This window comes from Anabrus simplex, chromosome 1, assembly GCF_040414725.1.
Source record: "Anabrus simplex isolate iqAnaSimp1 chromosome 1, ASM4041472v1, whole genome shotgun sequence".
NCBI classification, from domain to species: Eukaryota; Metazoa; Arthropoda; class Insecta; order Orthoptera; family Tettigoniidae; genus Anabrus; species Anabrus simplex.
The window spans coordinates 1712126852-1712153649 of NC_090265.1; the positions used below are offsets into that span (position 1 = coordinate 1712126852).

Here is a 26798-nt window from a genome sequence, read left to right on the forward strand (position 1 = left end):
ATTTCTAGCCTTTTAGAGGCACTCTTTACAATTACAGAACTTGAAAAAGAGCTAACAGGCTTTCCGTTTCTTTCAGCCTCTTCGAGGCAACCTCAAAAATCTTACACTCTCTGGCCTTCCATGGTCCAACTTACAATTTGAAACAGGGGTATCTCGTACCCAAACTATAGGGCCTATGCGGAGACGAACAGGTTACATAAATGGCCCGAAACACAAACTGAATGGAGGCGTACTGCGCTCCAAGATAATGAACACTTAAAAAACCTAAAGGGCTCTAGGCCGATGAAACAAGGGCTATTCCCAAACTACTGAGGTGACTCGTATAGAAATTACATTAACACATTGCAGTAGGAAAAAAAAGTTAGAGAAAAACGTAGTTACCCCAAACCAAGATTAAGGGGAGCTCGAGAGGGTACTTCACTCTCTAGCCCCGATTTACAGTTAAAGATTGTATAAGTTTTTACATTAGCCGGAAGAAAGTTAAATTTTAGATAAATTGTTACGTACTAAAGAGTCGGACCTTTCCTTCGGGTTAAACTGCGGAGATAGCAAGAAGGAATAAAGTTATGTGGCCATTACCTTGTAGATGTTCTAGCTGCCGACGAAAGAGGCCTCCCGCCTCCTGCTTAACACACACACTCAGAAAGGTGACGATCAATTGGCCAAGAAACGTGAAAAGATGCAGTTTATAAACCCTCAGGGAAGGTTCGAGATCATTCAAGACTAAAACAGCCACACCCTCTCAATTTAATTGGTCAATTTCAAAGTTACAATCAGAATCGAACAAGAAGCCTGTGATAGGTTGAAAATTAATTGCAGAAATTTGGGATTTGCTAGATTCAAAACTGGCGCAAAGAAAAGGTAAATATTGCCAACCCAAAAATAAATGAACATCAATCAGTTACAAAAACCTAGAAATACAATACTTCTTTAAATTATAAGTTCTTTCACTTTGCACGAGAGGGCATGATTATAAATTTTTTGTAGTGTCATCTATGGGAGAATATCCAAACTTGTTGATGAATGGCAAACAAAACAAGGAGAAATTCACTCAGTTTAGGAAACTGTAAAATAACAAAATTACGTAATATTTCGGTTGTAACATCTTCTGATTATAGTTCCAATTTCCAGTTGTAGTAGTTTCCGCATCATTTGGATAGAGGAGTTCATTAAGGCGCTAAATTGAATGCACGGCGTTGAGGGGTACCTCCCGGTACAATTATTATTATTATTATTATTATTATTATTATTATTATTATTATTATTATTATTATTATTATTATTATTATTATTATTATTATTATACCGGGTGGTACACCTCCACGCCGCTAATTTAAAATTTGCGCCAGTTGAAACTCCTCTGCTGGAGGAAGTCTGAACTTTATCGACGGTATTAATTTTCAAGTTTCTCAGAAGATGTCACTACTTGGAAAGTTTGGAGTTTTTGAACTGTGCCACTTTTGATGTATTTTTGTTTTACCGGTAGTAAGAAGTGTGAACTTTCTCTTCTAGAGGACACTACTGAAAAACTACAATGGTGCACCCTAGTGCGATGTGAAAGAACTGTTTTTTGGAGAAATTTTTATTTCAAAAGTTTGTTTCTTGTTAAATTTCTTTCTGTTATTGTTTAAGTTGGCTGTATACCCCTCTCTTTCCCCTTGTTTGTATTTAGCCAATCCCGAATTTCTTTAATTAATTTCTGACCAATCTGATGTATCTTCCCCCAACTTGAATATGCTGCTTATCCCTAACCAATAAAGTTTTGGTGGGAGGGTGTTCTCATTCCAAAAACGCCTCGAACTCTCCGCGAGAGTATATAAACTGCTGATTTTTGGGTCTCTGCGCCACTTCTGTTCCATCTTTTAGTGTGTAAAGTACATAGCAGGGGGCGGGAAGCGCCTCTTTCTTCGGCAACAGTCAACAACAAGGTAATGGCCGATTAATAACTTCTTTCTTTGCTAGCTCAGCAGTTTAACTCTCGGGGCGGGTCCGAAGTTTTTCCATAATGTAACCTTCCTTAAAATGTAAAGACACTTGGTATCTATTCTATCTTTTAAACTGCATATCGGGATAGAGAGTGCTTAACCCTCTCGAGCTCCCACTCCTATTGTTTTGAGGTGAACTTTTTTTCTCAACCTATTCTTCTTTAACTTAATGTAAATTGTTCCTTTCTAAAGTCACCTCTTTAGTATGGGATTAGCCCTTGCATTAGTGGCCTAGAGCCAAATTAGGTTTTAAAACAAATACATTCGGAGTGCAGATCGCCTCCTCTCAAATTGTTATTTTAGAGGTCATATAATTAATCCTTTTCTCACTTAATAGACCTCAGTAGGTTGGGTATTTTACCCCTGTGTCTATGTCCTGAGAGGACAACTTGAAGGTGGAGTTTGGTGTGGCCTTTAAGAGGCTTAAAGTTTGAGAGCGAGTGGCTCTTTCTTGAAAATTGAGTGTTGTATGCCTCAAGGAGGCTTTTCTGTGTAATTTGGAGCAAGTGCTCCTGAGCATGAATGGGGTTTTCTGCCCCTCTGTTAAAACTTATTTTGGAGTAAGGTTGGGCTGATTGCCCAAGAATTGTGAAGTCGGGGCGCGAAGCCCTAATCCGATAAATATTGTAACTATACTTTTGTTGCCTTGCTACTCTGTACCTGCCATGCTTATTTCTTAATTTTGAAAAGAAAATATAGCCTTGTTAAGTTTTACATTAACTTTAATTTCGTAGCTTGAGACCCGTTCACACCCGCACCTTCTTTCACCTCTAACTACCACGGAATACTCCGTAACAATTATTATAGCAGGTAACGGATTGTAAAATATAAAAAACTATAAACGGACACATTCTACCATAAAAACTCAGAAGAATCAACATCGAACTTGTAATAGCTCGTCTGGTGTAATGACCTCTTAGTCATTAATGTACATTATTCTGTAGTTACATTAGGAAGTGAGAAGCAACGTCTACGACATTGCATGAAGAATATTACCATTTAAACTCGTCCTAAAAGCAGATCAGTTTGGCCTTTTATTGCTAAGTGTTAACTGCCGAACCTAATAATATGGTATTTTTCACCCTTTCGGTTAGGCTTCTACTCGGGAGTTCGTACATTTTCAGTCCATTCGAAAAGTAACCATATAATTTTATATGATTGTGATTACGGGACCTCCAGTTTCCCATGGGCATTTCATCGGCGGTTGTCTTTTTTGAAAAGGCCAGTGACGGTGTCGCTATGCTATCACGCCATGATATGTATGTCTGTCTGTCTGTTAGGTCATCAGCCCAGAGGCTGGTTGGATCCTCAAATAGCACCACCAAAGGTTATGCGGTTATAAGGAAACCGCAAAAACCAATGGCAGCACCAAAATAAGGCGTACTAGGCAAGACAAGGAGTGAGGTAGTTTTCCATTGCTTTCCTCACTGGGTCAGAAAGTGCTATTGCAGCACGACTGACCCTATGAGCAACACCTTTCATAACACTCAGATGCACTAGTCATGCTCTGAATGCCATTACTCAGTACCACCCATACCCCAGCAGCTTCCATATTGTCACAGCCATGGATGAGACTGGGACTTCGGTGAAAGCTACACTTTACTCTGGCCTGTGCCAAGGGATGGATACAAAAGTACTGTATCCATCAAGAAATGGCAGCCAGGCAAATGATATGTATATCGCATCGTTTATGTTCGGATTTATAGATGACAGATTATAACTGATCGTCTTTATTAATTTTCTAAAACAAACGAAAGTGAAAACGAATTTTTCGATAAAGCGTCTATTATTCTACGCTGTAATCACAATTTTCATCAATAATAATCAAATCAAAGAGTAGGTGATTTCCTTGTGTTCGCTTGAACAATGCTTTGTTCCCGTTTGCTTGCCTCCGATATAAATAACAGGAAAAGCACCAGCTCTTTTGTGAGAACCACAAATACAGTAATTTCAGCTTATTCGTCCAATATTATCCTTAAGAGGGTTTTGTTTCCAAAATCCTGTAATAGAGCGCGCACCGCAGGGAAGGGTAGGTCTAATCCTACCTGAGATATGGATATTACCTTATAGGCAAGGTTCTCAGTTCAGATCCCCTTTCTGCTCCAAAATCCCTCTCGCTCGTTATCCTCGCAAATAAATTAACTTTATGCCAAGAAGGGAGAGGTCCAGGAGAATACTCTGTTCATTTGAACGGAAATGACGTCTCCACTACGTTTCATTTCCTGGTAGCTGGAGATAATCCTCGACCGGATCTCTTGTATTAAAAGGGGTTGAATCACTTCTTTCAGCTTGCAGCTTGTTATTAGTTGGAATATTGTATAAAATACAGTATTTTGACCTGTATGTGTTATAATTAGATTGAAGATTTTAAGTAAAATCCTCTCTTATCTCTAGATAAATAATAATAAGAATGACAGAGAAAGAAGCCTTCATACCACTCATGAATAAAATACAAGTGGCATATCATCTAACCAAGGGTGTGTATACATCAAATGATCAATATCTTTGAACGGAAAGTTCAGACACTACCGCACCGTCATTCGTCCGGCGGCCCTCTATGTAGCGGAGTGCCTTGCAATGAACAAAGCTGGTATTATTGAGAAACTTGAGATCAAGTAGAGAAATATTTTGAGTAAAATCTTGGGCCTAATCAAAGTCAAATGTGAATATAAAACACGGCACAACCACGAGTTCTATTTCCATGTGGAAAAGGTAATCGACGCGATGTGGAGGAGAAGAATATTGCTTTCTATGGTCACGTGAGAAGAATGTGCCCTGCGAGGTCAACCAAGGGGACTGGTTGAATGAGGTAGAAAAAGATCTACAAAACCTCGATTTGTTCTGGGTGATTTCCGACAAAAGAGTAGCGTTACAAAAATGTTGCAAAGTTTGGGCTCGGAAGACATGGGATAAAGGAGACGAGCTGCTCGTTTAAGTGGTATGGTCTAGCTGTCAGTGGAATGACGTTAGTAGATTTGAATGGTATTTTAAAGTGTAGGAAATATCACAAAATGAAGATAGTGTTGGATATCAAGAGGAAAAATTAGGGCAAATATTCGTTTATAGGAAGGATAGTTAGGGATTGGAATAATTTGCCGAGGGAGATGTTCAATAAATTTCCAACTTATTCGGAATCATTTAGGAAAAGGCTGGGAAAACAACAGATAGGGAATCTGTCACCTGGACGACTGCCCTAAATGCAGTTCAATAGTGACTGATTGAGTGACTGAGTTGGGCATCACACGTGACGATGCCCTGGAGCACAATGCACTTAAGAAGAAACTCCAAAATCACAAGGGTTTCCAAGAAAATCCGGATCTAAAAACAGCGAAGGGATGGACCGAAGCAAACCGGCAACGAATGCAGGAAAACTGGACAAACCTAAAAGGAGACAGGTGAAATTACGTGGTCCTTAGCTGGCCTAAATGACATGAATGAAACAATGAATGGTAATAATGAGAAACATTTTTTCACAAGAATTCACGGCCATGTTCTGTATTTCTAGCTCTTCATTCTGCTTCCCATAAAATTATTGCTTCACTGCTGCACGTTGGACCATCTCTCCTGTCAAGTGGAATACTGAAGCAGTCTGCACCAAGGCTGGCTGTTGTCGGTAGTGGAGAAATAATCCATCACGTAGTCGGAGCACAATGGGAATCGTGGCAGATTACAGTGATTAAGGAAATAAAAATTATCTTGTTAAGTTGCGAAAGAAACAAATGTCACGGAAATAAGCTGTAATACCTCATTAGATCCACCTCACGATTACACAGTCCTTACATAACTTGAATATGACTTGCTGAGGTACGAACTACTGCTTCTCTTGTAAGAATTATTTTCTCCCAACTCGATCTTTCTGTGACCTCACGTAATTCTTCTGTCCTACAGATATTTCAAGATATCTATCAGCTTTTTTTTTTCTTCATCTGCAATATTAATTTCTCGAAGTGGCAACTGAATGTTGAGTGCTATATCATGTTCGCTGCAAGAGCTGTCTTCAATCGTCAGTGCCTTGCTAATATTGTTGACTCCAACTACGATGAACGTGGAGTATATTTATTATTATTATCATTATTATTATTATTATTATTATTATTATTATTATTATTATTATTATTATTATTATTCTGCCTTGTGCTGTAGAGGTAGCGTGCCCATCTTTATTCTAAGTCCGTGGACTCGTTTTCCAGACAGTTCAAGAATTTTAATTCTATGATGTTATTGGCTTTACGTCCCACTAACTACTCTTCCGGTTTTCGGAGACGCCGAGGTGCCATCATTTAGTCCCGCAGGAGTTATTTTGCGTGCCAGTAAATCTACCGACACGGGGCTGACGTATTTGAGCACCTGCAAATACCACCGGACTGAGCCAGGATCGAACCTGCCAAGTTGGGGTCAGAAGGCCAGCGCCTCAACCACGTGAGCTCCTCAGCACGGCAAATTTTAATTCTGGAGTGAGAGTAGAGCGAGATTCGCTTCATACCAGATTTTCTCAATGTCTTAGTTACACGAATAAAACGCACAGTGAGAAGATGGCGCTACTGATCGTTGAGTTCATAGACGAACGCTGGTTGCTATAGTTACTATGGAATTGAGAAATTGAGGACTCTAATTCCAGATATACTCCCACTCCAGAATCATTATATCCATGTTAACTAGTCAATCAGGTTGCTGTCCAGCGGGAAATAAAGCCTATAGTGGGGACTTTAGATATTCCAATAGCTACCTAAATTGCCGTATCTCTATGGCATAATTTTCTTATCACAAATAAATCCAAACAAAAGTTCTTTCCCTTTATTTTCCACCATCTCCTAGCAATGATTTGCATACTTGGTGTGTGTACATTCAACGATAAAACTGGTGAATAGGTTTTGGAGGTTTATGACCTAAAGAAGTACAAAACATGCAAGCAAATATGCCATGAATCTAGATTAATATGAAATAGAAGAGGTAATATATGACCTAAAACAAAGTAAAATATGAGTTAAGAATTTGAGGGATATACAGTGGAACTTCGATATCTCGAATCATTTCGAGAGTTAAATGTTATTTCGAGTTATTGAAATTTCGATATATCGAGAATACCGTATTGATCATGTATAGCACATAATTGAATCATATATATGACTACGCTCAACTTGTGGGATTCCAGCAACATATAGCAGATATTTTGGATTCTGGAGGTCAAATGGACGGTATGACGATTGACCTGTCTAAAGCATTTGATAGGGTGGATCATGGGAGACTACTGGCAAAAATGAGTGCTATTGGACTAGACAAACGAGTGACTGAATGGGTTACTAAATTTCTAGAAAATAGATCTCAGAGAATTAGAGTAGGTGATGCTTTATCTGACCCTGTAATAATTAAGAGGGGAATTCCTCAAGGCAGTACTAATGGACCTTTATGTTATATAAACAAAATGATATGAGTAAAGGAGTGGAATCAAAGGTAAGGTTTTTTGTGGATGATGTTATTCTGTATAGAGTAATAAATAAGTTACAAGATTATGAGTAACTGCAAAATGACCTCGATAATGTTGTGAGATAGACAGTGATAAACGGGGTTAAAAGTCAGGTTGTGAGTTTCACAAATAGGAAAAGTCCTCTCAGTTTTAATTACTGCGTTGATGGGGTAAAAGTTCCTTTTGGGGATCATTGTAAGTATCTGGCTGTTAATATAAGGAAAGATCTTCATTGGGGTAATCACATAAATGAGATTGTAAATAAAGGATACGGATCTCTGCACATGGTTATGAGGGTGTTTAGGAGTTGTAGTAAGGATGTAAAGGAGAGGGCTTATAAGTATATGGTAAGACCCCAACTCGAGTATGGTTCCAGTGTATGGGACCCTCACCAGGATTACCTGATTCAAGAACTGGAAGAAATCCAAATATTTTTTTTTTTTTTTTTTGCTAGGGGCTTTACGTCGCGCCGACACAGATAGGTCTTATGGCGACGATGGGATAGGGAAGGCCTAGGAGTTGGAAGGAAGCGGCCGTGGCCTTAATTAAGGTACAGCCCCAGCATTTGCCTGGTGTGAAAATGGGAAAACACGGAAAACCATTTTCAGGGCTGCCGATAGTGGGATTCGAACCTATTATCTCCCGGATGCAAGCTCACAGCCGCGCGCCTCTACGCGCACGGCCAACTCGCCCGGTAAATCCAAATAAAAGCAGCTCGATTTGTTCTGGGCGATTTCAGACAAAAGTGTTGCGTTACAAAAATGATCCAAAGTTTGGGCTGGGAAGAGCTGGGAGAAAGGAGACGAGCGGCCCGACTGAGTGGTATGTTCCGAGCTGTCAGCGGAGAAATAGCGTGGAATGACATTAGAAGAGGAATAAGTTTGAGTGGCGTCTTTAAAAGTAGGAAAGATCACAATGTGAAGATCAAGTTGGAATACAAGAGGACAAATCGGGGCAAATATTCATTTATAGGAAGGGGAGTTAGGGATTGGAATAACTTACCAAGGGAGATGTTCAATAAATTTCCAATGTCATTGAAATCATTTAAGAAGAGGCTAGGAAAACAACAGAGAGAGAATCTGCCACCTGGGTGACTGCCCTAAATGTAGATAAGTATTAATTTTTAAAAAATTATATGTACCTCCATTAACACCTTTGGAAAAATTGCGTTAGTCTCTTCTGTTTGGTGCTGTTCATCTTCGTTAAAACTTCTCGTCAGTACCACGCAGCTTGTCATCCGCGACTTTGTGGGTTGCCTTCGTACCTGACCGGTAATTAATTCACACCCGAGAAACAGCGAGGCTTCGCCGATTTTCCGATCACTGAAAGTTTTAATTTTCAGGTTCCCGTCATATTAGCTCCCAGCATCACTCTAATTCTTTCCTTACTTGTTAACTGTTCCTCAGAAACCACAAATGCCGTATTGCACAGTTAATGTTGCGGAAAATTCGAGTTACAGAGTATTTCTTGCTTGAAGAGAGGAAATGTGTGCTTCGAGAAATCGAGAAATTCGTCTAACCTAATTTCGAGTAACAGAAATATACATATACGCGTAGAATAGGACAAACGGCCGGGAAATTTAAGTTACTTCGAGATACTGAAATTTCGAGTAATCGAAATTCGAGATATCGAGGTTCGGGATATCGAGGTTTGACTGTATTAGAGTATTACTAACATTGGACGTTTCAAGAAGTGATAAGCGAACTGACAGTAGGTAAATTACCACTCTATACATTCATTCAGTGATGTAGCTCTGAGTCTCAGTTATCATTCTGTTTACTTAAAAAACCAAAACTGAGTTTTTACAAATGTAATTACGTCGTACCGTCACAGAAAGGTCTTGTGGTGTGGAAACGTTGGGATAGGAAAGGGCATAGAGTGAGAAAGAAGCGGTCGTTGCCTTAATTATAGTACATCCCCAACATTTTCCTGGTGTAAAAATGGGAAACCACGCAAAAACAATATACAGGGCTGTGGACAGTGGAGTTCGAACCCAATATCTCCCAAGTGCCAGAAATGAAGTATTAGCATGCGCTTTTGTGACTGTCGGCGTAAGTTCGTGCAGCATCTCTTTCCCGGAATCATGCCTTCTGAATCTGCTACCTGTTTCAGGGAAAAAAAGAAAAATTCATCTACTACAGTATTCTGAAATCCTGTGTTTGAAACTCGACGCAGATAACATGTACTTTGTAAAAAACGACGCTTCAATTTTAAGAAAAATGCTAAAAATATAACCAAATACTTTATGACCTTATAATCATTAATCATGACCAAACCGACATATGCAGTTATACGCAACATAGCCTAAAATTGCTTTCAACGTGGTCAGCAACCCGTAATTAACAGTTAATTTTCAGATTTTGGGTGAAATGACCTCAGGAATGTCCGGCTCCATGGCTCAGTGGTTAGCGTACTGGCCTTTCGTCACAGGGTTCCCGAGTTCGCTTCCCGGCAGGGTGGGGAATTTTAACCATAATTGGTTAATTTTCCTGGCACGGGGACTGGGAGTTTGTGCATTCTTCATCATCATTTCATCCACATCAAGACGCGCAGGTCGCCTACAGGTGTCAAATCAAAGGACCTGCACGAGGCCTCTCCGGAGTCTACACGGCATTTATTTGTGCACCTCGAGAATGAAATACGACTTTCCTTAACATTCGAACCTTGCTGATGAAGCTGAAACTACGCTTTATGTTTCAGTTTTACCCACCTTACACGATCATAGCCTACCAGAACAATCACTAGCCTGCTTCGGCCTCGACGCTGGCCATTCTGCAATCCGCCGGACGATCCTCTTATCTCTCATATTGTGGAACATGTCACTCACAGACTGTGAGAAAGGAGGTAGAATCAGCCAGTGGCAGCCTGGGATAAAAGTTAACATGGTTTTAATTCGCTTCCTGCGCAAATATTTACTTTGCGTTTTCCATTATGTTGCTTTTCATAATATTGCCTTATGAACCGCTCTGAATTTCTGTCAGACCTTCGACTCCTTTGACTCTCCAAGCAGCCATCTCGTAAAGAGTGGCGTTGCCTCTCGATTTATTCCTCTGACAGAGAAATGTGTTTCCATCAGCCAGAAAGGAAAATATTCCTTTCATAACTATACAACATGAACAGCGCCGAGTTCGTGCGGTTGGCCTGTGTTTCATCCACTGCTCAGCCATGCAGAGCTTTAAATCTAAGGCTCACACAGACATCTGAGAAGTCATGTTTCTTGGTTTTCTCTCTACAGTTCCTAATGAATGCCGAAATAGATCACGATTCTTTCCTTCCTGTAGTGCCGATACATTCCTTTTAAGTAGTACAAATTTTATACATTTATGGATACACATATCTCACCGAAAGTATTGGGACTCCTTAACTTGTCCCGCTTGCTCATTGCTGTTGTTATTCAACTCGATACATTACATTCGTAATGTACAATTATAGTGATCTGTTACTTAAATCTCATTGCAAAGTTTAGGTTAATCGGATAGACCAAGCAGGTAGGCTGCACGGTCCGGTTAACTCAGCTATGTGCTGGCATTCGGAAGATAGTGGGTTCGAACCCTGCCTCGTTCGCAATTCTAGCTCCTTCTCATCCTTATGTGGCTGAAAACAGAATCACTAACGAAAGAAAGGAAACCCAAGTGGATGGGTACAACTAATATCTTCTAAATTAGCTGCCAATGAGCTTCATCCTAAAAGAGCCGGGCTGAGTGGCTCAGGCGGTTGAGGCGCTCGCCTTCCGGCCCCGACTTGGCTGGTTCGATCCTGGCTCAGCCCGGTGGTATTTGAAGGCGCTCAAATACCGCAGCTTGGTGTTGATAAATTTAATGGCACGTGAAATAACTTCTACGGGACAAAATTCCGGTCCCTCGGCGTCTCCAAAAACCGTCGAAGTAGTTAATGGGACACAAAAACAACAACATTAATGATCTTAAAAAACGTTGCGTGGAGCAAGATGAGGCTTGTAAAGCGAATAGTCAAACGTGTTTTTTTTTTTTTTTGCTATGGGCTTTACGTCGCACCGACACAGACAGGTCTTATGGCGACGATGGGATAGGGAAAGCCTAGGAGTTGGAAGGAAGCGACCGTGGCCTTAATTAAGGTACAGCCCCAGCATTTGCCTGGTGTGAAAATGGGAAACCACGGAAAACCATCTTCAGGGCTGCCGATAGTGGGATTCAAACCTACTATCTCCCGGATGCAAGCTCACAACCGCGCGCCTCTACGCGCACGGCCAACTCGCCCGGTAAACGTGGTTTTGCTAGAAACTCTCTTGTGAGAGTGGTAGAGAACGAAGTAGACTGTAGAGTGACGTCAGCTGTTCACTTTACTGCTGTACCTTCTGGTTCGAATGAAAAATGAAATACGTCGCGTGAACGGAAGTCCCTTAAGTCTAAGTTTAAAGTACACCCTTATACATTAGTGACTCATTTTATACCATCTTCCTTGACACTGACTTTTTGGGTTTAAACATTTTTCGGAACATCAAAGTAATAAGACCACTTAACCCTTTGACCGCCAACGTCCGATTCATCGGACGTTTGAGGTTAAGTCTAAAAACGCCAATTGATCGGACGTTCCGGAAAAAATACTTTTCAACTTATTTATTCGTTTTAATAATGTATAATAAATGTTTTGGACTAGTATTGGATTAAATAAGACTATATACAACAAGTTTAGTTGAGGAACTTGCTGTCAAGGTGGTAATTGGAAAAAAGACCAGATACATTTGTAAACAGTGTAAGAAGGGTGTACCTTCGAAACAAAAAAATTACCATCCAATTTACATAAATTGAACAGAAGTTATTACGAATAATTTACTGCAATGTAAAAAGTGATCATTAGGCCTTGGCGGTATAGGACATGGACACCGCATATGAGGCTGGCGGTCAAAAGGTTAATAAGAGTTCATATTTTCAAATATCTTCAACACCACTCCTCGCCTTGCGACGAGGATGAACAGACCTTCGATGCTAAACGAGAGGAAGAGCGCAGCCCGTCAACCTCGGCATCACCACTCGGCCGAGTAGAAATCCACTACCACCCCAACGCTGGGGCAAGGACCTGCCTGACCAACGCAGGGGAAAAGGCACGGAGGTGAGCACAGATGGATTTAGACCTTGGAGGTAGTAGTAAATATTACAGCGATGGCCTGGAGCACTGACATGTGAACAACCGCTGCACAGTCGGTCCTAAGCCCTAGGAGAAATATTATGCCCATTGGGTTCGAGAGTACTGTGTTAGGATCCCATGGTGTGAAAGGGAATCTGGTTCCTACTCCCTTGGAACAGTAACAAGTGGATCCCCTCGATTGAAGATGGACCCGTAAAAAGCCGCGCCGTTGGGGGGGTGTCGTAACCGAAGCCGGAGAATGAAACTGTGACACCTACAGATATCAAATCTTCCTCATATTACGATACTCATGCGGGATCGACCGAAAACCTTCAGCAGAGCTGTGGAAATGCTCTTTCATTTAGCAATATGATAGTAAACGACATGGTTACGATTCCCAACCAGGTAGTAGAGAATCGCATGACCCTAAGGTTCACTCAGCCCGGATGAAGAAAAGAATCCACGCTGTCCCACCTAGTGCCAGGTTACGAACCTTCATGGCCTTAATACAGATGACTATGCTTCCTTTTTTTCTTTGCTTCTATTATTTACTTTTATTTGCTTTTAATCTTTTGAAAGCACGTCACAAATCAGGGAGCTCGTTGAAGGTCTAGTTACAGTGCAAAAAGTGGGTTTCTCTTCGTCTGCTTCTGTTCTGTCTCAGTGGTCGGTATGACGTAATACCTCGAGAGGCCGTACTCTGTATATACTGAGAACCTTGCAGGCCATGGGGTGATTGCAAGCTGCCTGGTGGCCACACCGAGATTAGCTGGTTCCAGCCCCATTGGTGTAAAAATGTTCACTACCACAATGTTGGCCAGGAGGGTAGAAGAGATGGTGGTATACAATTTCTAACCACTAGATTACCTGCCAAAAGGCTTTATTCACTTCTAACCTCTCCGCCGTTCTCATATGTCACTGTTGATAGTGATTTATCCGTCAGAAGAGACGTTAAGCCTAGAGTATACTCCTTCTTCTTATTCGACAGGGCTAGGCTATGTAGAGACCGGGTTTAACCCTGTCTCTACCTCACCTCATACCTAGACGTGTTCGTCACCCATAGGATTCAAATATCCACGGTAACTCCAGTCGCACATCTGTCGGGTCGTGGGTGCGAACCGCGTCACACATGAGGATTTAGCCCTGTTTTAAGGGCGGATACCCTTCCTGACGCCCTATACATACATGGAGTGATGTAATCACTATTGTGTTTTACTGTGATGGTTGGTAGTGTGGTGTATTGTCTGAAAACGAAGGGTCAAGTCTTGAGAGAGATACAACACCCAGTCCCCGAGACAGAAAAATTAATCATAAGCGATTAAAAATCCCCACACGACAGAGAATGACCGAGAAAATTAGCTGTGCTGTTAGGGACGCGCAGCTGTGAGCTTGCATCCCCAATGTCGGCAGCCCTTAAGATGGTTTTCCGTGGTTTCCTATTTTCACACCAGGCAAATGTTAAGGTACCTTAATTAAGGCCACGGCCGTTTCCGTCGCACTCCTAGCCTTTCCTCTCCCATCGTCACCATAAGACTTAACTGTGGTAGTGTGGCGTAAAGCAAGTTTGAATAGATAAACAAACGACAGGGAATGGAACCCGGGACCCTCAGAACCGAAGAGCGGTATGCTGACCATTCGGCCAAGGAGTCGGACCATTAAAATCCAGGAGACAAAACATAAGTAGATAATTATATAAATAAATAAATAAATACGTAAACAAGTGAAGGGCTGGTGAGCTTCAAAGGAACAGACCTGGCACGGTTCCTATACAGCGAATTTGGAGAACTTGGTTCTTACGTGGTAGTAGTGAAAATTAATCCCAGCGTGGCTAGAATTATGAATTTATCACAGGTTGTATTTTACCAATACATTTCTCTGAACACTAAATTAAAATACCGCTTCCGTAAATCACTGCAACAAACACGAGTTTAAAATAGGCTACTGCTGTGGAATATATCGCAATATATACAATATTTAAAAAAAATCCCCTTTAAAGAGTCTCAACAATTGCTGCTAATATCTGTGGCCCGGAGGTAAATCACACCATGCCCATTTTTTACGAAATTAGACTTTTGACCATTCTTTTACCGCAATGTTTGCATTCATTTCCAGTGTGAAAACGCTATTTCTTACGTGTAATAATGAACAAGCTAACGAGTTTGACGTAAAAGGCACCAGGTCCAATATGCTTCTAAAAAAAGTAATCAAAATTGATCAGTGATTGTTGAAAGGTCGAAAAAATATTTGGAAAAGAAATGTATGAAGGTTTTCCTTAAAATTCGGGCAACTGTAACAAATAATGGTCATTATTTTAGTTTTCCTTAAAAAAATGCATTTTGTGACGTAAAGCGTTTTAACTGCAGGAAGCAGATTTACGCCTCAATATGCTGCCACTTAACAACATATTCAGTCCTCTTGTGCTACTACACCTGCCTTCTCTGTGCCGCACGCGTCTACTACTGCTGTACTCCGCAGTTCCTTCTACAGAGCTCGTTCGTATAGAAAAAAGTGGGTACCGTTTAATATCGGAAGCTCAAATGAAGATACAAACTTCATCTCATTTTTGAAGATTTATTGCTAACCTCAGATTTTCAGTACAGTAAGCCGGGTAAGAAGATCTTCAGCACCTGTTAAAAATTTTTATTCAACACTCACACATTGTCAATCAATGAATCACTACTGATCTGCATTTAGGGCAGTCGCCCAGGTGGCAGATTCCCTATCTGTTGTTTTCCTAGCATTTTCTTAAATGATCGCAAAGAAATTGGAAAATTATTGAACATTTCCCTTGGTAAGTTATTCCAATCCCTAACTCCCCTTCCTATAAACTAATATTTGCCCCAATTTGTTCTCCTTATCTTCACATTGTGATCTTTCCTACTTCTAAAGACACCCCTCAAACTTAATCGTCTACTAATGTCCTCCCACGTCATCTCTCGTCTGACAGCTCGGAACATACCATTTAATCGAGCAGCTCGTCTCCTTTCTCCCAAATCTTCCCGGCCCAAACTTTGCGACATTCTTGTAACGCTACTCTTCTGTCGGAAATCACCCATAACAAATCGGGCTGTTTTCCTTTGGATTTTTTCCAGTTCTTGAATCAGGTAATCCTGGTGAGGGTCCCATACATTGGAACCATACTCTAGTTGGGGTCTTACCAGAGACTTAACCTATATGCCCTGTTCTTTACATCCTTACTACAACCCCTAAACACCCTCATAACCATGTGCATAGATCTGTACACATTATTAACAATCATATTTATGTGATTACTCCATTGAAGGTCTTTTATTACATTAACACCTAGGTACTTACAATGATCCCCAAAAGGAACTTTCACCCCATCAACGCAGTAATTAAAACTGAGAGGACTTTCCCTATTTGTGAAACTCACAACCTGACTTTTAACCCCGTTTATCAACATACCATTGTCCACCGTCCATCTCACAACACTATCGAGGTCACCCTGCAGCCGCTCACAATCTTGTAACTTATAATATCACGAAAACACATTACCATACTCAGAATATCACAACTGCTGACAAGAAAGGCTAGCAATTAGACCCTGCTAGCAGGAGTTTGGAGACTCTGTGCTGGTATACGACTTTGACCACAGCAATGAACCAGCGGCTTTTCAGATCCGAACATACCACCTGTGGTGCCAAATTCCTCTCATTGTAGCATATTGACAACACGCTACTTGAAAAGTTTACCGAGGCACGAGAATAGATTATTCTTACTCAGTCTGAAACACGTTGTCAATGTCAGCGAACAGTACACTGTTCTGCGCAGATGGATTTATTCGAGTTCTGCGTAGGGGTAGTTAACATTTTTAGTGGCAAATGTATCGCCATAATTATAGACAAGTCGTTGATTCACAGTGGTAAAAGGCGAACGCGTGGAAGTGTTTCGTCGAGTGCCTGTTCTCCCAAGCAAATGCCGACTAAAGAACAGTATGCGAATCTGCTTCACCTCTCGCTGGTGAGGTAAATTTTTCGATATAAATTCACAGTTCTACCCCTTCATTCAAGCAACTCACTGTTGAAAACATCCTAGGGATATGAGCTACGAATTTAGGTAAATAAAATATAAGAAGGTATGAGAATATATTTTTGATTTATTCCTAAAAATTACAATCATTTCTCTTAACCATCGTTATCCGATCCAATCGATTAGCAGTTTGCCTTTTTCTACCACTATAAAATTTAAAACCTTTCCGGGCAATTTAGCTCTTCAAGTTTCGGTACAATTGAGGAAGTTGCGTAATTTTAGGTATTTCATGGTATGGGGACCCCTAATTTGCCTGCTAAGAATTCTTTTCAATATTAAAAGTACCAAAATTTCAAGACGAATGTCTAAAACTAGGTGTCACTAACATTCTTTTGAATAAACAGGATGTTTTAGCCAACAATTGCTTGAAACCAGAAAAAATTACATGACACTTCTAGACAAAACAACCATAGCATGTGAGTAAGCCTATCGACTCTCTTAACCATCAAGGGCAACAATTGAAAGTTAATGTCAAATTCCTAGTAAAACATTCTACAGTTCCTAGGAAAGCAGTAAGAGCACTTTAGAAGTTTTAACTGGCATCATTTGCTGTCGCAGGCCACTAATTATTAGTATTAGTATTAGTATTAGCATTAGTATTAGTATTAGCATTAGTATTAGTATTAGTAACAACAGAATTTCTCGTCGGCCGAATTGTTGGTTTTCTTTTTTTTTGCTAGGGGCTTTACGTCGCACCGACACAGATAGGTCTTATGGCGACGATGGGATAGGAAAGGCCTAGGAGTTGGAAAGAAGCGGCCGTGGCCTTAATTAAGGTACAGCCCCAGCATTTGCCTGGTGTGAAAATGGGAAACCACGGAAAACCATTTTCAGGGCTGCCGATAGTGGGATTCGAACCTACTATCTCCCGGATGCAAGCTCACAGCAGCGCGCCTCTACGCGTACGGCCAACTCGCCCGGTCCGAATTGTTGTGCCACCGAATGAGTATTGTATTGTATTGTATTTATTGTTGAACAAACAGGCTTCCGCCCAATACAATTCATGTTCTTATTCATATCGGGTTATAAATTGAAATTAATTAATTAATTAAATAATAAATAAATAAATAAATAAATAAATTATTTCAATAAATTAACACCGAATGATTAGTGATAGAAAGGAATGAAGAGTAAAGGGGGCACGACGGAACGAAAAAACTAACATAAGAAATTCCCCTCCTGGAAAATCTAATGATGAATTATTTCAGTAAAACGTGTCAAGTGATGTTACCTAGCAACCGTGCAGGCTTTCATGTGAAATATTGATGGATGGCCATAATATACAGGTCCATGGCCTGTACAACACTAAAATTACTGTTGTTAGGTTACATCACGTCACACATTTTTTACGTACGCTATTTCGTTACACAAATGTTCGGATGAAACCCAAGTGTTGGTGGTGATGGTTATTGTTTCAAGAGGAAGTACAACCAGGCAACCATCCTCTATTAACACTAATCAGAGAGATAAATGGAAGGGATCTGACACTTCGATAAATGAAGATATCGGCGAAAGAAAGACCAGGGCCACCAAGGGCGTGAAAATGAAAGACTCCTTAGCCCTCGATACCTAATAGCGTCGGGGTCAGAAAAGAACAAGGGTTGACCAAGGAAGGTCATACAAGATAGATGAAAGTGAGGAGCCTGGCATAAATAAGTGGAAACAATGCTAGGACTCAGCTAAGGGCACCGTAGTCGCCAACCTACGCTCCAAATTTCAGGTTCCCTGGGCCCCTTTTAGTCGCCCCTCTTACGGCAGGCAGGTGATACCGTGGATGATATTCTAACAACTCCCATCCACAGGAGGAGGATGAAACCTAAATCTCTGACATATTAATGTAAACGTTTGCTGAAGAATGGTACAAATCTTCCTCTTACGTCAAAATTGCAGTGACTGCCAATCAATATTCCATTTGTTATTGCAGTTAACAGTGATCGTCGTAATTCTCTGAGTGTTCGGTTAAATTAAATGATACTTTTCGTTCAGAAAAAAAAATATTCCGGTGATCTGCTAAAAGAATAAAATGCTGTCATTAACATGTCCTATACGTAGAATAAACAAAATATCAACTAAGTAACGGTCGAGTAGCGTACGAACAAATCCTAAAAAGTCCCAAATTTAAAATATTTAAGTAACCATTCGTTCTGGTACAACAGTAATGTTTGAATCAGTTTCTGTTCTGAAATCTGAACATAAATGAACAGATCTTCCAAATATTGAAGATATGAAAGTGTGGGTGTGAGCTAAAGCAAATATGTTCTAGTTGTGCGCCGAGCATATGATAAAATGTAGGAACTGCCAATCACAGGCCGATAATTTATCACGTGACATCCCGCCTCCCAACTTTTCTTCCCCTAAAAACTCTAACAAGAACGAAACAAGTCTTACAAACACCTAAACAAACAGTAAGAGCTCCTACTAGCGTCTCAGTGAAAATAGTTATAGTTGGGGACAAAACATGACGGCCTCAGTTCCTAGAAGGGAGCTGGGAGCCAGTAGTCAATCACACACTGCACCCTGCTGAGTTAACGGGTTCTAAGCGATCCTTGTTTGTTTTGGAGAGGCTGCCAAACCACTTTCTTACTCTCTGTAGTAGTTACTCTTTCTTCGTGTAGAGTGCAGTAGCCGATTTGGCAACTCTGGCTGCAGCAGAGATAGTAAATCCTATAAGTCGCTAATAGACACCAAGCTGCCGCTGGAAAGTAGTGGTGTGAGGCGAGGTCGTCATGATTTGTCCCCAACTATACATGCAGTTTGAGAAAAACCAGACTTGTACACTTTTACACACGGAATGAATTATCGTTATTTGATCTGAGCTAGTTATACAGAAAAATTTGCTGTTCCATTAAAAATACTATTTGAAGAACTGCACATTCACTTACAATTTACGGCTTTCTTTCCTCCTGAAAGTCTATATCTGACGGGCCTGTTTAGTTTTTCCTTGAGGCTTTTGAGTTAATCTCTCGCACTCTGTGGGTAGAGAGGTTACATTACTGTCGCTGTAATCAGGTCCAGACAGGCCTCTTGTAACTGCAGCTTGTGGAGAATTCAGATGAGCTATTGAGGAAGCCTAACAGCTCCTCATTGTTCTCAGAGCATCCTATTTGTAACACGTGACGACAGGCTTTTGTAGTGATCATGTCGACAGTATCAGGAGCGTACGGATCACCTGATACTGAGCGACGTCGAGAGGTTCCACAATTTGTAGTCACGAAGTTCCACATTGAGAGTAAAGTGATATCCACAGTCACATGCTGTGAAGAACGTAGTTCCTAAACGTTCACCTTCTGGAAGTGAAAGCAATGTGACATTTTTGAAAGTAAATGATTGAGAAATATCTAGTTCCTAATCGTTACAGTTCTTCTTGCTGAAGTAATTCTTCGTTCTTTACAGTCAGATCTTACGAATTATGAGAGCTATATTTTTTCAAATTCCGATGGGTAATAAGAATACACATTTTCATAACAAAATTATTTTATCACCAAAAGTTTAATAGATTCGTACTCATTTTTCCACATAATCGCCAAAACGATTTATGCATTTGTCGTATAGTGACACCAGCTTTCCGATGCGTTCTACAAAGAAGAACATAACCCTTACAGTTCTTCTGGTTTTGAAAATTAAATTAACGTCCATCATTGAAGAGTCACGGGATATTCTTATTGCAGCACCTATATTGGAAACTAAACAATCACACATTATTGTGAGCACTGATCTTATTATGCGACCGTCTTAGGTGGTGGTGGTTGTGATTATTGTTTTAAGAGAAAGTACAATTGGGTAACGGTCCTTTATTAACGCTGCTGGAATCACATGAAACACGGAGGAGGTTGGACACATCGAAAAATGAAGATATCGACAAAGAAACTCAAGGGCCACGGAGGGTTTGAAAATGAAAGATTCCCTAGGCCTTGGAAAACTAATGCTATCAGGATTGGAAAGGAACTAAATATTTAGCAGCAGAGGTTGGGCGGGAAAAAGGAAAATGAGGAGCCCAATAGTAGTAACGGGAAAATATACCAGACTCAGCTACGGGAATTTGGTCACCAAATATTATTATTTTTCCTTTCGTTCTTTCTTTCTTTCTTAATCTGTTGAACTTGACCTTCCAGGGTTGGTATTTACCTCGGACTCAGCGAGGGATCCCAACTCTACCGTCTCAAGTGCAGTGCCCTGGAGTGAGAGAATATGGGCCGAAGGATACAACTGGGGAGTATGAAAATTACCTCGTCCAGGCGGCCTGACCTGCTGTGCTGAACAGGACTTTGTTGAGCGATGGGAAGATTGGAAAGGATTGACAAGGAGGAGGAAAGGAAGCGGCCGTGGCCTTAAGTTAGGTACCATCCCGGCATTTGCACAGAGGAGAAGTGGGAAACCACGGAAAACCACTTAGAGGATGGCTGAGGTGGGAATCGGACCCCCTCTCCTTAGTTGACCTTCAGAGGCTGAGTGGACCCCGTTTCAGCCTCGTACAACTTTTCAAATTTCGTGGCAGAGTCGGGAATCAAACCCGGGCCCCCTGGGGTGGCAGTTAATCACAGTTATCACTATTCCACAGAGGCGGATGGTCACCAGACTGTGTTACAAAATTGAGAGTTTCTGGTATGTATACTCCACAACGCTCTGAGAAAGTGCAGCTTGAAAAGACTCAAATTCCGACAAAAGATGAGATCGTCATGAGTAACGTGTTTTAATTCCCGAAAGTAGCAAAAATAAGCCTGTGACCTGGAAAGATGAACTCGCTCGGAACTCCGAGGGCGAACTGTAGTCCCAACTCAGCCAACTGATTGATGGACGTCCACGTAGTTATCGTTCAGTGCGCAGCAAATTGACGCTACTCGTCCCTCCATTCAGCCGGTATTTCTGCTATGGCTATAAATTCACTTCCATTGCATCTGCTAATTGCCTCATAAATAACTGAAAAATGACAAGCATACAGCAGAAACTACAGTTAACGTCATAAGATTTACATATCGTGATCTTCCAAAACATGTTAGCATGCATTTTTCCCTTTCAACACCAGAGAGTATTATGTGATTAACGTGACACTAACGCTGGCATGAGGAAGTCTTATCGTTCCTTTACATTGGATGCACGCTTCAACGAGTAATTGGTGATGTGAGCGGTGCACAAGTGGCTTGCATGTTTGTGAAGTCGCCATACTGTATGCAACACAACGAGAGCTTTGTAATGGAACATGGTATTCTAATGTTTTTAGTCATGGATTCGGTTGTAATAAGAGAAGAATGGCTGAAAGAAATTTTACTGATACAGGAGAATACAAATGTATTTTTCCCTATCTGTACTACTGAAACAACCGGAAAAGATCTTTGGAAATTTCCGAACGATGCTTTCGAATATTTTATTACACCCTGGTAAAAAATGACTCACCGGGCGAGTTGGCCCTGTGGTTAGGGGCGCGCAGCTGTAAGCTGGTATCCGGGAGATAGTGGGTTCAAACCCCACTGTCAGCAGCCCTGAAGATGGTTTTCCGTGGTTTCCCATTTTCACAGCAGGCAAACGCTGGGGCTGTACCTTAATTAAAGCCATTACTAGGCCTTTCCTGTCCCATCGTCGCCATAAGACCTATCTGTGTCGGTGCGATGTAAGACAATTAGCAAAAATAATTCAAATAATATTCCTACAATCAAATCAAATTTTAGGATTTGCGTGTCCCAGAAGAAAAGCTCGCTGCTACATTGAAGTAACCTTAAAGTTTTACAAAAATACCTACAACCTTTAAACAACCTGGTCTTTTAAATTGGTATATGAAGTAATTTTAGTTAGCTTTCAAATATCTATCGCACTGTAGTATATTACAGTAGTATTATATACACAGGGTGGTCGGAAACAACGTCCACCGGGTGTATGAGCGTTAGAAGGTTAGTCGTACTGATACATAATTGAAAACAATAATGAGATATCTCGTGTCGTTGTCATTTTATCAGCTGCTGAATTTAGCCAATCAGATCGCCGCGCATGTGGCTTCAGATGGGCTTTGCGAGGCGGTGTTGTTAAATCTGCGCATGGCTTATGACAGGCGCCAATATAATATATAAACTACTCCAGGGGAGGGACTTGAACAAGGACCTTTCTGCTGATGGGCTCGCCTCATAGTAAGCACGTTACGGTGGCATTTGATAAAATCCACGGTGTGTTAGTGTTTGATGCTCATTTTTCGCCATGGCTTATGACGAGCGCCAATATAATATATAAACTTCTGCAGGGGAGGAACTTGAACAAGGACCTTCCTGCTTATAAGCTCGCCTCATAGTAAGCACGTTACGGTGGCACTGGATGAAACCCACGGTGTGTTAGTGTTTGATGCTCATTTCTCGTCATGACTCTCAAGCCCGATCTAGCCACGTGCAGATTCAGCTACATTTGAATTCGCCCGCGAAACGATCTGATTGGATAACTTCAGCAGCTGATAAAGTAACAATGGCGCGATATACCGGCGTATTTATTTTCAAATTACCTATCAGTATGACCAACGCTCAATGCCCATATGCTCGGCTCATGTTGTTTGTGACCACTCTGTACTTGAGTATGATTATACATCATCATCATCATCATCATCATCATCTGTTTACCCTCCAGGTTCGGTTTTTTCCTCGGACTTAGCGAGGGATCCCACCTCTACCGCCTCAAGGGCAGTGTCCTGGAGCTTCAGACTCTTGGTCGGGGATACAACTGGGGAGTATGACCAGTACCTCGCCCAGGCGGCCTCACCTGCTATGCTGAACAGGGACCTTGTGGAGGGATGGGAAGATTGGAAGGGATAGGCAAGGAAGAGGGAAGGAAGCGGCCGTGGCCTTAAGTTAGGTACCATCCCGGCATTCGCCTGGAGGAGAAGTGGGAAACCACGGAAAACCACTTCCACCTCTACTCAGTTGACCTCCCGAGGCTGAGTGGACCCCGTTCCAGCCCTCGTACTACTTTTCAAATTTCGTGGCAGAGCCGGGAATCGAACCCGGGGGTGGCAGCTAATCACGCTAACCACTACACCACAGAGGCGGACATGATTATACAAACGGAGAAATACTATAAAAATCAAAAGGTTTAAAAAATAAATTATTCTAGTATTTTAATGAAATGATTTAAAAAGTTAAAGACACTTCGCAGCTTCAATCGACGAGCAGCACGCTTTCGTCCAGAAACAAATTATTTTCTTTCATTGAGGTGGTGGTGCAACCACGAGCAGGCACGCGCAACCAATGTGCGGATAGTGTAAACAGCCGCCAGAGAGATTCCATTTCTTAATCAGATTAGTTTGTTTCTTGGTACAAGCTTGCGTGAGTTCGCACCACCCGTTTACTCGCGCAAGCGTGCAACCAATTTAAACGAGCCCTTAGACTGGAGGGGTAACGACTGTGACTCCTTAATGACCAGCCGTTCTTTTTCCCTCGTGCCCGAACGCTGGTTGGATTCTTAACTGATTCGGCGTCAGCTGTTAGAAGTACTCGTCACATAAGACGCGTACTAAGGAAATAAGGTGTAAGGTAGTTTCCAGTTACTCTGTACATTCAACCAGAAGGTGCTGTTACATATCAGTGTACCATACTCACTGAAGTGTACATACCGACTGATCAGATGAGTAACACTTTCACGCCCGGGACTAGCTGCATTAGTAATGGTGTTACTCCTAATATACACGGCTCAGCAACTTTCATATTGACAAAATCAACAGTGGGACTGACAATGGGAAGGGTGCGTGCCGAGGAATCACCGATCTTATGCATATTTTGCACAAACGTAAAATCAGCCAGTAATATTACAATGGCCAGAATACTTTTTTCGTAAATTAATTCGTCCGACCTGCAGAAAGCGTTAAAGTTCGTATTTTTGAATTGGTGCGCTCGGCTACTCACTCACTACTGCACCGTCTGCTATAAAAAAGGAAAGTGCATTAAAACAAAATTTGCAAATTGACATGAGTAGCAAAGTATATGGCGCATACAAAACGTTTTTGTTTGAGAGCGTTGCTGCAGCGGATATGTAACGTAGCGCGACTCGGATGCGGGTATATCAGCACGGACATGTAAGCAACGGATTAGTGTGGCGGTCTTATCGTGCCGAGGTGCTTACGTTATACGCGGCCGCGTGAACTATGGCCAGAAATGACTTGTTGCGATATACTTCGTTGTAATAATAGGTTTTCACGGAATTGTTTTTTTTTTTACTTCTGTTGTTGTCATGTAATATATGTTTTATTTTTACTTGGTTGTGATACTACCGAGATATCTCCCAATTGTAACGTTTCCGTTAATAATAATAATAATAATAATAATAATAATAATAATAATAAATATGGTGTAACCACTAATGGACTCTAAGACTCTGGAGGGTGGTACGGAATGTTATTCATGTAGACCATTTTCTTGGCTTTATGTACATTCTGTGAAACTACGCTTAGGTTGTGGGATAACACAAATGTAACAATTCACTCTATCTGTCTTGTTTTAGGTTCCTGTATCTGCCAGTCGAGTGCCCCTCACAGCGGTCAGAACGCTGTTGTAACATCCTGAGGTAAGTTTCCATCTACAGAATGTGGTAGAATGACAGAAACGGTCCAAGTTTATAACTCCCTACAGAGACTATTATTTTGTGAAGGGTAAATATGTTATAATCCACCTGAAGACGCTCGGGATCACCACACCGCCTCATTTACAACACTTTCTTAATAATTATGAAATTCATGACGACATGATGACTAGATCTTGGATGTTTAAGCAGTAATAGGTCGGAATGTAAACTAATAATTATATTGTAATTTGACTAATAGGAAGTGTTGACTGGCCGGCTCTTTATTAATGTATTGAGAGTAACATAACATTTAGGCGTTTTAGTAGGCTGTACCCGTAATCTTCATGCAAATCTCATAGCAGAAATGTTGTCCGGGCTAGACTATACTTGTTACTCGCTTCAGTATGTTAGCGTCACTGAGGATCACTTTAACTAACTAACTCCCCCTCCCCAATTGGCACTCTACAGCCCTGAAGGGTCTTGGCCTACCAAGCGACCGCTGCTCAGTCCTAAGGCTTGCAGATTATGAGGTGTTGTGTGGTCAGCACGACGAATCCTCTCGGCCTTTATTCTTGGCTTTCTAGACCGGGGCCGCTAACTCACTGTCAGATAGCTCCTTAGTTCTAATCACGTAGGCGAGAGTGGACCTCGAACCAGACCTCAGATCCAGGTAAAAATCCATGACCCCGCCGGGAATCGAACCTGGAGCCTTCGGGTAAGAGGCAGGCACATGCTAAAAACATTAAAATATCTTAGTATGTATGATTTGTGGCGTGCCATTACATCAACGATGGTGACTTAATGTGAAGGTGAGAAATGAAAGGTCTGCTGTCACAAAACTCTATGGTTCTTTTTTTTTTTTTTTTTTTGCTAGGGGCTTTACGCCGCACCGACACAGATAGGTATTATAGCGACGATGGGACAGGAAAGGCCTAGGAGTTGGAAGGAAGCGGCCGTGGCCTTAATTAAGGTACAGCCCCAGCATTTGCCTGGTGTGAAAATGGGAAACCACGGAAAACCATTTTCAGGGCTGCCGATATTGGGATTCGAACCTACTATCTCCCGGATGCAAGCTAACAGCCGCGCGCCTCTACGCGCACGGCCAACTCGCCCGGTCTCTATGGTTCTAAGAAGAAGTCAGTCATAAAATATTAGTTATCAGCCAGGTGGTGGGTATCACGGTTGTGCTTTTGACAAAATATGTCTTAGAGGTCGGGGTCATCCGAAGTTTTGTGTAATGAAATAATATCATGTAAGAAAACGTGTGATGGAAGTGTAACCTAACAACCGTGCAGGCTGTGATCAAAGGTATGGATGAATGGTCAGACAATGTTTACTTAGCAACCGTGCAGGCAGCGAAGAAATGTATGGATGGATGGTCATTGTTTACCTAATAACCATGCAGGCTGTGATGAAATGTATGGATGGATGACCAGACAATTTTACCTAACAACCGTGCAAGCTGTGATGAATGGTATGGATGAATGGTCGGTCAATTTTACCTAACAACCATGCACTTTGTGATAAAAAGTATGGATGAATGGGAAGACAATGTTACCTAAGAACCGTGCAGGCTGTGATGAAATGTATGAGTGGATAGCCAGACAATGTTTACCTAGCAACCGTTCAGGCTATGTCTTTTGGCTGACGGTAATCTGAAATTATCAGCC

General features: G+C 41.4%; 1 long non-coding RNA gene across 1 annotated transcript in view; it reads left to right on the forward strand.

Annotated features, from left to right (window-relative positions):
- LOC136882123 (uncharacterized) overlaps nucleotides 1–25131 on the forward strand; it is a 334440-nt gene extending 309309 nt beyond the window's left edge. The window contains exon 3 of the long non-coding RNA XR_010861100.2: nucleotides 25069–25131. This is a non-coding gene — a long non-coding RNA (uncharacterized lncRNA). The remainder of the gene's footprint in view (nucleotides 1–25068) is intronic.
- Nucleotides 25132–26798: the final 1667 nt, after the last annotated feature.